Below are 7,400 nucleotides of genomic sequence, written 5' to 3'. Positions count from 1 at the left end.
TTTCATTGTGTTTTTTTGATTACTAAATGTTATTTGTATACGTTGATGAGTCAAGTTTCACTGCAGTGATATCCGATATAGATAATATCTATCAACCAATATAACATCTGTCCATTATGAATACAATGTACTCATATCCGCTTAGGTACATCTGGGCGAGAAAGTATATAGTATCATGTGTTGAAGGACATGTTGCTCTTTACGACAAGTTTGGTCACCTGACATGTTGCTCCTTTAAGATCTGTTTAATGAGCTGACATGTTGATCCTTTACGACCTGTTTAGTCATATAAAATGTTGTTTTTTACGACGTGTTTAGTCACTTGATGAAATTATGTTGACGTGTTATTTCTCCTGTAAAATATGTTCGCATAACAAATGACTGTTCGATAACTGAAGATTAACAAAAAAAAAGAAAGAAAAAAAACTCGGAATTTCATTTTTATTAAACAAACATTAAACTCAAACTTACAAAAATATAAGGTTTACTAAAATTTCAGTTTCATTAAACTATTTTGTTTTTCGTTCATGCTAAATCAGCTTACCATCAAGTTTTAAGCTAGCATTATGGAGTATTTGTACCTCTTTTTCGACGTTAACACTATTTTATTGTCTCAGCATAATTTGATAGTGATTGTTGAATTAATATATTTCGAGTTAATATCCTTTACTACTCCCTAGCAATACTTGCAGCCCGGATCCCCACTCGATTTGCATTCTTCTCGGAAGAGAAGCCTTCTAAGAAGATCGCATTCCGTTATATGTAAATCGAGTAAACCGGAAGAAAATAACAAACAAAAAACAAACAAAAAAACAAGTTTTCAAATTTTCTCAAACACTATGTCACAAACATGTGCATGTATGTGTAATAAATCAATCTAATTAAAATCTAGATGGTCATTCTCACTATGTTACCTGAACATCTAACAACATCCCGTAAGGGGTCACGTTCTGACAGAGACATATATACAGAGAGATAAGTAACATCGCTATTTCCGCGTACACGTAGTGGCTCCCTTTATTCGTGACCACTCATGCATATCCCTTATCGAGAGCGTCCTGTCTCCTATCAAACCAAGCGAGCGCAGGTAATTCGGGCTTTGCGCATGTGTGTATCGATGTATTGGAACTTATTCGACATGTTCTGGTTAATCCGCCATTACGTCAGGCCAAAACATCTTCATTTTAAATACACACAGAAAGCACATCGTTTTATTTTGACCACTACAAAAGTTACCACATTAACCAAAAACTATCAAACTTATGGGATATAGTCTTATTGATCATGCACATTGTTGTCATTTATCCGTATTTTCGAAAATCCATTGGGCCCTATTCGACATGTCCAAGTTTGTAATTAGCCGCCATTACGTCAGACCAAAGCATCGTCAATTTTAAACGCACACAAAAAGCACATCGTTTTATTTTGACCACTACAAAAGTTACCACATTAACCAAAAACTATCAAACTTATGGGATATAGTCTTATTGATCATGCACATTGTTGTCATTTATCCGTATTTTCGAAAATCCATTGGGCCCTATTCGACATGTCCAAGTTTGTAATTAGCCGCCATTACGTCAGACCAAAGCATCGTCAATTTTAAACGCACACAAAAAGCACATCGTTTTATCTAGGCCACTACAAAAGTTACCACATTAACCAAAAACAATCATACTTATGGAATGTGGTCTTGATTATCATGCACATTGTTGTCATTTATCCGTATTCTCGAAAACCCCATAGGGACTTTTCGAAAATTGGAGATTCCCGCCGATCTTTCCTGCGTTGTGCTTGACTTTCATACTAAAAATACAAACACTTGGACAGCAAATTGTGATATATTTCATATTGATGACACTTCTGCACTTTGATATTGATAAAATTAACGCACATAATTGGATCTTGGTGATGATTTCAAATAGAAATTATCGATAAGTATGTGTCTGGTTTTCAAGTTTTCTCCAATATGGCGTCTAGTGAGGACTGAACCGAGCGACCGCAAAGGATTGTGGGAAGGTCAGGGGCCACTATGTAAACACAAGGGCAAATAGAGAGCTGCCAATCTCTCTGTATATATGTCTCTGGTTCTGATGACCTCTGAGATGTGTGTATTTCACTTTCAGGGCGAATTGGCATTTTATCGATGTCATCGAAGCAAAACATTTCGTCACAGCATACATCTGAAGCAAACCATATCGGCACAGTTTATAGCTATATGCCTTATGGGACGAAATGACTTGAAACAAATTGAAAGATTATACAAGCTATTTACACTCTAGTCATGCTAATTCGGACGTATAAAATTAACTTCCAAGATTCTGGAAGTAGTCATTTGATTGGCTAATCCAAAAGGTCACCCTGACGTGACCCCTTATGGGGTGTTCTTAGATGTTCATGTAACGTATAGTGATAATGACCATCTAGATTTTAATTAGATTGTGTCATAAATCCATCTCTAGTGAAACTCATCACTCGCACACTTAAGCAAGGTCGCTGCCATCTTGAGAGATGAATCTTCTAGAAGTAGAAAAGCTTCAAATCAAGTGACCGGAAGTTATAGTCTAGAAGGAAAAGAGTGCAAATCGAGTTGGCCTGTGGTGATCATCAGTAACCCAACTTGATGAAACCTCAATTTTTTTTTTTTTTTAATTTCCGCTTCCCTAACGATTATCTACGATACGCATCATGCAATAATAAATTTTGTAGTTTGTGGCAGCTGGAATCCATACACTAAAGTAATTATAATTATACATAAAACATGTGAAGGATTAACAGTCCATTGAAGGTCAGCTCTGAGTTTAAAGAAATATGATTATTATTGTAGTGTTAAAGCTAATAGAACCATTTGTTCTTTAAAACAGTATTTTGTGGTTGATTTTCCAGTCTTTATTTGGAATCAATCAACGAGAAACGGAAAGTAAGATCTGGAATATCTTCAAGGACTGGCCAAACATAAATGGCTACAAATGATGCGTTAAAGGCAGATGTGCCAATACCGTGTATATCGACTTTCTGATGAAACAAGTCATGCGGGCCAGATGACATGCGCCATAAAACACTTAACGAACTTCCGGATGCCTTGAGTAACCCACTATCGTTTAATCCCAACAAATCACAGAATGGAATAGATTGCCCCAATTTGGAAGGAACCTAATATTACACCTTTAAACAAAAAAGTTGCAATCTGAGTCAAAGAGTTTTTGTCTCGTAAATTAAAACAATGGGAACATTCATTTGGGACAAAATTGTAAATCAAATGCAGATAAATGACTAATTAAGTGATAATCAGTTTGGTTACCTGCCCAGTAGATCTACATATCTTCAAGTGCTGCATGTCCTCGATGAATTGACACATATGTTTGACAACGGAGAGCAGGTGGGTATTATTTACATAAATTTTGTGAAGACGTTAGATAAATATAGAATGCATTGTCAGTATCTAAAATATAAGTTGTATTTTGGCGAGGGTAAAGGAAGACAAAAGTGGAGAGCCTTGGCAAGGCATTTTTATCTTTCTGTCCCGAACAAAAACACAGCTTATACTTTAAAATACTGACAATGTCTTCTATTTATTATGTAAGAGTCATCAGAAATAAGCATACTTAAGTGTTTTTGAGTAGAATTCATCAAGATAACGTACCAGGACAAATTAGTTTATTTTTTTGTAATTTATGTCAATGGTATAATGGATACCACAATAAACTTTGATCAATTTGAAATTTTTGATCAAAGCTTCAGACACTATTTAACAGTCAAGCGGTCATATCACCATAATCTTCGTGCACTCCTGTGATTGGATAATGTTTGCTTTGTGGCAGGTAAGTAGGAATAGGTGTATTTGTCTCTCCGTGGATGTCTGCCTTTTTCTCTTCCGTTACTGAAGGTAAAACTAAATATCATTGATTGTGTTGTAAATATTGTTGTCTTTAGGAAATTTGAGAGTTATCTCCCTTCCATGGCAGAGAATGTCCTTAAAAACTGATGGTTCAAGATGGGTTGTCGCGTTTTCTCACCGAGTCTAATTTCATTTTATTTGTATTTTCGTGGATTAAGTTGTGAGTTTTTCGTATATACCAAAATCATAAGGTAACTTACTTCATGATAAATCCGATGAAGAGATTTCTCTCTGATGAATTAACATATGACATTAGATCATCTACTTTGCCAGGCCGGGAAAACGTCGTGTTTGGAAGCCAACAGACAATCACGTGACAAAGACGATACAACCGAACGCATCACATCAAACCAATCACATGAATGAATTAAAGATACGTATTTACTTTGCGCACTATCGTGTGCTATATGCAATTCGGGAGTGTAGTGTTCTTGTATACATAATTGTCCAGTTATAAGATTAGAGTAGTGAAGCCTAAATTGTATGACGTAACATGATTCATTGACCTGGGGCACGAGCGCGTGTTCGACAGGGAATCAGGCGGCCATGTTGGCTAATAAATTCGACGTTTGTGGTTAAACCCGGAATACGACGTAACAGGGAACACAACGACCCCCCCCCCCCCCCCCCCCCCTCGTCCTCCCAGAACAGCCCGCCAATCTGTTGATGATGGTGAATCAGTGTAATTAACCTGATAGTTTTCTTTTAGAACAGGGACTGTGCCATGAAAATGATTTTACCATCACAGTAACACAGTCGTTATTCTAACTCATAATCGAGTTAATTAAAGCAAACTTTCTGAAAAAAAGGTTTGCATGAAGACCGTTTAAAGAAAAGAAAATAAGGAGGCCAGGAGGTACATAAGGTAGGGTAAGCGCCTTATCCTTCGTCCACGACACATAATATACAAAGCTTTAGTTCATCCGGGATGGCTGCTGATCTGATAGAGATCTCCGTCTGATCATCTCTGAAGCACTGTTTTGATCTCATGCATCATATCCTTTCTTCAGGAAGACATTACACAAATCCGTATGAATATTATGCATATTATGATACAACAAACGGAATCTTTCAAATGAAATTCTATGAAAGACAATCAAATTCCGAAATTCATGGAATCCCCATGAAACATGATAGAACAGGCAGGCCAAGTCCTGATTTTAAATACAACAGTAAGTTCCCGGGTGTAATAATGGCTGATTAATCGCAGATGCAGTCCTTTGAAAATTGCAAAAGAACATATTTATGTAACTAATCCATTTCGCTTTGACGCATTCTAGGGTTGTAAGGGGAAGGGATGAACGCTCAAATGGTTATCGAAGATATAACATCACATTCTTACTGCGGTCTTTACTTTATTCATCTATATTGTATAGAAATGGATTTCAATTTTCTAGTTGCCAAAGATCCATTGATAGATAGTCGTATTCCTGCTTACTGTACAGACGATCAGAACAATATATTACAATTATGATTTTTCAATTAGAAATATAGAGGAGAGAGTATAAGCATTGCTGGAGTTTATTTGATAAATTTCTTTTGTAGTTTTGTTAAAAGTCGCACATTCGCTCTGAAGGTGAGAAACTTTTTTGGTTCTATGATATATGAATATATAACATAAACTGATATCAGGAATAGCGTGAAAACTCATATTACTACTATAAAACTCTATGGTCTGATTTCCGCATCATCTTATTCTGAATTTTTACATTGAAAACTATATAGCGAGCATAGATATACATGTATTTCGGTCGAAAATGCCCTTACAATGTAGAATCTATTTCAAGCTCTAAAATATAAAATAAAATTCATTGTGTAATTATTATGTTTTTACTTTATTGTACCAAATTTCACTTTGTAGAATGATTCCAAACAATTGAAAGATTATCTCATATAATGTTATAATGTTAATAATTTATTATGCTATCTTTTTGATAAATTCATAATTTTATTCTTTTTCGAATTTTTTGTTCAATAGAGATTTTTCATATTACTACTGTTATCGTTTTTTACAATGTAACCGACAAATCCACAAATAACCAACCCTAAATTAGTATTCCTGGCAGTCTATACTTTGGACATGTTAAATAAAGAAATTGAAATGTAGTTTATCTCTTTAGTGATCGAAATCATTGCAAAAGTTCTTAAATTGAGATTATCCCCTTAAATTAAATTAATTATAATGTTCTCTCTATGAAAAGCCGATATGACACTCTTGGCCGTGCAAGATATCATCACGTTTTGTCAATACATTTTTAACAAATTACTAGTCAAATCGGTAGGTAAGTTAATTCTGTATGGTGGAGCAGAAATCGAGGCATGACATCCACAAATATGTCGACAGCGAAATCCTTGCTATCGACTAGTCCTCCAACATATCTTGATCTGTAATATAAAAATAAGTATCAAAATATAATAGAGGATAGCACATCTTCTCCAATCAAACTTTAAAGACATTTTACAATAATTTCCCTTTGCCTTCTGATTGTTACATAATGGCACGCACACACATTTATACATACATTAAAACATACATATATACATACTTTCCTGGCTGCTGGAATCACCCCCACTTCCATTATCGTTGCCTTCCGTCCTAAAACAACATAAACAATCATGTTAAGTATTCATTATACACCATGAATAGTATTATAATGTTTCATCAAATCTATCCTCATAACGATTCATTGAAAACTTACCTTCTACAGAAAATACGTCTGATGCAATCTGGCACAATAGACCTGAAATGGAAATCAAAACAGAACATTTAAATTGTTTGATAATAGTTTGTTAATGTTATTTTATATGTGTACATGTATGTGTGTATGGGGATATCTGGGCGTATGCATTAAATATAATCTCTCCATATATACAGTGTATTTAATAAAAAAAGTCCAGTGCGTAGTACATAGAAAAGAACGGTACAGTATGGGTATAATAGTATTATAATGTTTCATCAAATCTATCCTCATAACGATTCATTGAAAAAATTACCTCGGATTAGATCCACTATTGCTGAAATGGAAAACATTTAACTTGTTTGAGAATAGTTTGTTAATGTTATTATATATGTGTGCATTTATGTGTGTATGTGGGGATGTGGTCGTATGCATGAATATACCCTATCCATAAATACATGCCTATATAGGCCTACATAACATTATTTATATCTAAATCACTTAAGTGCTTTTAAACCATTTAAGTGATTTAGATCTAAATATATCTTTAAGATTATTACTTTTTGGAAATGAAAATATTTCTTTGGATTTAAATTGTGTTGTATTTAACAAAGTACAAAATTTTATAAAATCCAGCGGAAGATTTTAACAAGATTTTAATACGTTCAGAAGCCTATTCCAGTGTCCTTTTATTTGGACGTACTCGACGTCACAGAAAGCTGATTCGCGCCACTTTCTGTCTCATTACAATTTCAGTTATGAGTGAGTTTCGTCGTTTTCGAAACAAAAATGTGCACCGAGGAAGGTCCCAGCAATGTAAAAGA

At 34.7% G+C, this 7,400-nt stretch overlaps 1 long non-coding RNA gene across 1 annotated transcript; it reads right to left on the bottom strand.

The window, feature by feature from the left end:
- Nucleotides 1-5,932: 5,932 nt before the first annotated feature.
- On the bottom strand, nucleotides 5,933-6,641 carry LOC117319201. Its single transcript, XR_004530621.1, has 3 exons — nucleotides 6,598-6,641; nucleotides 6,445-6,494; nucleotides 5,933-6,283 (listed from the first exon to the last, which is right to left on the bottom strand). It is a non-coding gene; the product is annotated as an uncharacterized LOC117319201 (long non-coding RNA).
- Nucleotides 6,642-7,400: the final 759 nt, after the last annotated feature.

This window comes from Pecten maximus, unplaced genomic scaffold (genome assembly GCF_902652985.1).
Source record: "Pecten maximus unplaced genomic scaffold, xPecMax1.1, whole genome shotgun sequence".
In the NCBI taxonomy this organism is placed as follows: Eukaryota; Metazoa; Mollusca; class Bivalvia; order Pectinida; family Pectinidae; genus Pecten; species Pecten maximus.
Note: the sequence above shows the minus strand (reverse complement) of the source record. Positions and strands in the feature narration are given on the sequence as shown.